Below are 5,391 nucleotides of genomic sequence, written 5' to 3' on the forward strand. Positions count from 1 at the left end.
TCTCTCTCTCTCTCTCTGTAGATATAGCTAGACATAGACAGAGAAATAGACATAGATATGTGTGTGTATTTGTGTGTGTGTGTGTATGTGTGTGTGTTCTACAGAAAATGTTTCATCAAACTAATGGCCTTTTCAAAAGAAAACTAAAACAATAATCTACAGGACATGTGAATTTTACTCTGAATAAGTGGTGAATAATCTGGGGGGAGTGGTGAGCATGGGGGCATGGGGGTATGTGTTTAGGGAGATGGTATGTATGTGAGGAGTTCTATGTGAACATGGGCTTCTTTGAGTGTATCTTTCCTGTATATGTGGACACCAGAGATCAGCCTCAAATATCTTCTATATTGCTCTTCATATTTTTAGATTTATTTAGTTATGTAGTCATTCATTTATATGTATGTTTGTGTCTATAGGTCTTGACTGTGGGTGAATTACCACTGTGTCAGGTTCCTGCTGCCTTAACCCTTCCCACAATAATGGAGTTTGGAATTGTGGGCTAAAGAAACCTTCTCTTCCTTAAATTGCTTTTGTAAGGGAATTTTTCCAGAGCAACAGGAAAGAACTGAGAAGCAGGACAAGTAACTGGGAGTTGGGAGGTAAGACAAGTTCTTATGTGTGAAGTGCCTCTGAGTCTCCAATGACAAAACAGACTTCAGCATGAATTAATCAAAGCTCAGAATAAGAATTTACTGCAACATCTGCAGGTGCACTGTTCCAAGGGTGTCTTAGTTAGGGTTTCATTGGTGTGAAGAGACACTATGGCCATGACAACTTTTATAAAGGCAAGCATTTAACTGGGGCTGGCTCACAGTTTCAGAGTTTCAGTTCATTATCATCATGGTGGGAAGTACAACAGTGTCTAGGCAGACACTGTACTAGAAAAGGAGCCAAGGGCTTGACATCTTGATTTGAAGGCAGCCAGGAGACACTCTTCAACACTGGACGAAGCTTGAGCACTAGGAGCCCTCAAAGCCCATGCACAGGGTGACACACTTCTTCCAACAAGGTCACACCCACTAATAGTGCTACTTCCCAAGGGCCAAGCATAGTCAAACCACCACACAGGGTATCTCACTGTTCCTGATGGAAATAGGGTGTTTGTCTTTAATTTCTCTTAATATTATGTTATCAAAATGCCTGTCATGTCTAAGTATTCTTTGAGAATTCTAAAGTCTTTTCATAATCATCATATTGGTGAGGTTTAGTTTCAACATGAAATTTGTCACTTTGGGGGATGGACAGATGGCTTAGTGGTTAAGCTTCTCTTCTACTGGACCTCAACTCTGTGCCTAGCTGAGTCCCATATTGTGTGTCCCACACCCCTGGGTAACTCCAGCTCCAGGAGATCCCACGTGTTCTTCTGCTCACATATGGGAGACACATACAAACACATGTACACACAATACACATGCACACAAATAAATGTAAACAAAGATTTATTCTTATTCTTTTCACTGTGAGGCAGCTATGGGGTACATACTTGTAATTCGAACACTTGGGACTCTAAAGCAAGAGGATAAATCATAATTTCAGAGTCATTCTCTTCTACAGAGCAAGACTGTCTCAAAATGCCAAAAGTAGCTGGGCATGGCAGTGCATAGTTTTAATACCAGTACTTGGGAAGCAGAAGCAGGCAGGTCACTTTAAGTTCTAGGCCAGCCTGGTCTACACAAGTGAATTCCAGATGAGCCAGAACTACATAATGAGACCCTGTCTCAAAACAAAAGAAGCCAAATTTTTTGAAAAGCAACCACTTTAATACTTAAAGTTCCAATATCTGTGACATCATTTCCCCCAATCCCAGAATCCCAGCTCACCGTTTAACATGCACAAACACAGACAATACAACCTTGTGTCCAAATACCTAGACTGTAGAGAAACAGTTGATTCCTAATTTTGTAGCTATCAATGTGTCTTTCTGCTCATTACTCACTGGGGTATCAGTTTTATACGTAACACAGTGGGTGACTGGGACAGTGCTCTGAACAGTGGCAGAATCCATAGGAACACAGCTGTGAGGTTTTCTGTTATCAGGGAAGGTGCACAGTAGTGGGGACCTAACCACTCTCAGTCACAGACAGACAATGATGTGGGAGAACTTGAACATTTTCTAAATGAAAAACAAGCAGAATTCATTCTAACACCCTCCGTCCTAGCTACCATCCACTGCTTCTGCATCACTGGAGTTGGGCAGGCATATTCATCTCTCTAGGAAAGAGACTGGGAGACAGAAAGGTCCTCTATGCTCATGCTCCCTCGACCACTCACACCACTTTATACATCCCTGTGCCTGAAATGCATGTAATGTGTGAGTGTGTGTGTGTGTGTGAGTGAGTGAGTGTGTGTGTGTGTGTGTGTGTGTGTGTGTGTGTGTGTGTGAGTGTGTGTGTGTGTGTGTGTGTGTGTGTGTGTGTGTGTGTGTGTATATGTGGTATAGTATATTGTATACATATGTGGGTGGGTGCATTGGTGTGTTTGTGGGGTGTGTGTGTGTGTGTGTGTGTGTGTGTGTGTGTGTGTGTTGGGCCACCTATTAGAGCATGAAGATTCTCTCAGGGATCACATCTCAGTGGATAAGAGTGTCTTCTGCACAAACATGGAGAACTGAATCTGAATCTCCAGCACACATTTAAAAAAACCCTTGGCTTGGCCGCCTGCATGTCTCTAACCCCAGTGCTGTGGGGAGCAGCGGCAGGGGCATTGCTAGGTTTGCTTGCGTCTAGCCTTGCTCCAGGTTCAGTGAGACCCTGTCTCAAGGAAATAAGACAGAATATGGTAGAGTAAATCACTTGACATTGTCTTGTGGTCTTTGCACTTGTGCACGCACTTGTGTGCACTCACACACACAATAATATACCATACACACATACACCCACCCACACACAAAAATACACTTGCTCACACATACACCAGTAATAATACTAGGATACAATTTTAAATGTACAAATAATTTGAAAAACCATTGCAAAGAAACTAGAATGCTCAAACAGCTATGAAAATGAATAATAAAGTTACTTAAAGCAGGAAGGCCAGCCAGCTTCAAGACTCTGCAGCTGCAGTATTTAAACTATTTAAACTGCAGTGAACTACTGGGTGTATGGTGGTGTTCACTGCACCTGGGATTAATGCATGTAAGGCTATGCTACTCTGGCTTTCATGCCATGGGCACCATCCTGATATTTCTTTTAAATGTTACTATAACAAGAATCACATTGTCTTACTGGATGCACCACAGAGTCTGAGAAAGACAACACTATTCTGTCCCTTCTCATTTTTCATTAAGCCCCCTGGTACCTGTGTCCTTATCCATTCAGGTATTCAGTTTGGAAACAGGATCTCATGTAGCTCAGGCTAGTCTCAAGTTCATCATGCATCAAATGCTGGCTTTGAACTTCTCATTCTTTTGCCCCTGCTTTCCAATAGCTGGGGTTACAGGCATGTTCCATGTCCAGCTGCCCTTGGTAAAGGGCTCTGAATCTCTCTACTATGCAAAAATCAGAGCAAAACTAAGTACTCAGGCACATTTCTTCTTTTTTTCCTTTCTACCTTCTTGTGATTTTTATTATTCTTCTGAAAAATACCCTCTCTGGACCTTGCTGTTGCTGTTGCTGGTGGTGGTGGTGGTGGTGGTGTTCATGGTGGTAGTAATGCTTCCCTCCTCCAAACTGTACTTCCCCAATCTGCCTTCTGAATCCAAAAGTGCAACTACCACCTCTCAGATGTCTCAGGGTCATCTTTGTCTTGAGGACATGCTACCCTCACTCATTCCATGAGGACTTAGCTCTCACTGAAGTGTTTGATGGTGTCAGAGACCATCCATGAATAATCAGATTTCTCAGTGTAAACTCTTCATCTGTCAACGTGGTGCAGACCATGCAGAACCAAAGCCCGTAGCTCATGCCAAGGAAGGGGCTGTAAGACACAGATGCTCTGCGATTTACACAGAAGCTGGAGAGAGTTACCTTGCTGGTTGTGGCCTTCAGTCTCCTGAACAAAGAGGAGGGTGAGATTGCATTTTACCCCTTGCTAACAATAGTTGTGCCCCCATTGGGCTCAGTGACCTGAGCCCTTGTCACTGAAATGAGATGACAAAGGAGCAGAAACTGGTGGCTTTTCCTGGAGGTGTGCAGAAAGGTAAGACCCACATTCATCTCTGCGTGACAGGACATGCAAATTAAAAATTAGAGCTGGCTTGTTCTCCACAATACCCAGGTCGGCTCTGCACTCATCAGCAAAAACAGCTTCTATTTATATAAAAGGGCACAGTGGGGGCTCATCGCCATTATATCTACTGTCTTACTTCAAGCTTCTCTGGAAACAAAGGGCTGAGACCACATTGTTCAGAAAGTTCACTGAGGAAAAAAAAGCTGCACTGGGTCACCATCACAAACTACTACAGACTGGGCAGTTTAAACAACAGAAACTTAATGCCACACAGTTCTGGAAACTGGAAGTCCAAGTTCAGAGCATCAAACAGTTTGATTTCTTCTTTTCCCGGGCTTACTGATGACCATCTTTGCATGGAGCCATCACCTGGTCTTTGTGTCATGCTACCAAGTGCCTGAGAAACCTTTGGGTCAAAAAATCAGTAGCTTGTTTATATGACTCACTTTCTGAAGTTTAGAGGACAATGGTTTTAGCATAAAAAGTCATAGGAGACACAATTCAGTCAAATCTCATTGGTGGTAATCTGGGAACATGAGGAAGAGATGTCAGCCCATACAGACTGAATCATTACAGCAGGGCACGGAGGAGTACACCATTCATTATTTCAGCACTTGGGAGGTGACGACAGGAAGATCAGGATTTCAAAGTCACCCTCAGATCCATAGGAAGTATGAGGCCGGTACTAGCATGAGCAGAGATGCACACAAGAAATTCTGTCTCAAAAAAGGCTGGAGGCAAGTTTTGACACCAGAGTTGTCCTCTGACCCACACAAACACACTGGGGTTTGTTAGTGCCTGCACTCATACATGTGAGGGGACACACACACTATATATATATATATATATATATATATATATTTGCAGAGAGAGAGAGAGAGAGAGTAGCACACATAGTACCTACGCACTTGCTGCCATACTATCACTTGGGAGAATATGCTCTTTGCTTAAACTGGCTGATGCCACCCACTCTTGCTGATCTGCCCCTCTCAGTCTCTCCTCTTCTATCTTTTTCTAAATTATTTTTTTACCCAAACTCTAACACTTAGCATATGTCATTTCTCACCAGCACTTGGCGGCACTATCTTACCTTCAGGCAATCTCATCCCTCAAGGCAAACAAAGCAAGGTCATCTTATAGATATGCATCCAGAGCATTTGTTCTCTCTCTCTCTCTCTCTCTCTCTCTCTCTCTCTCTCTCTCTCTCTCTCTCTCTCTCTCTCT

Source organism: Mus caroli, chromosome 9 (assembly GCF_900094665.2).
Source record: "Mus caroli chromosome 9, CAROLI_EIJ_v1.1, whole genome shotgun sequence".
Lineage (NCBI taxonomy): Eukaryota > Metazoa > Chordata > Mammalia > Rodentia > Muridae > Mus > Mus caroli.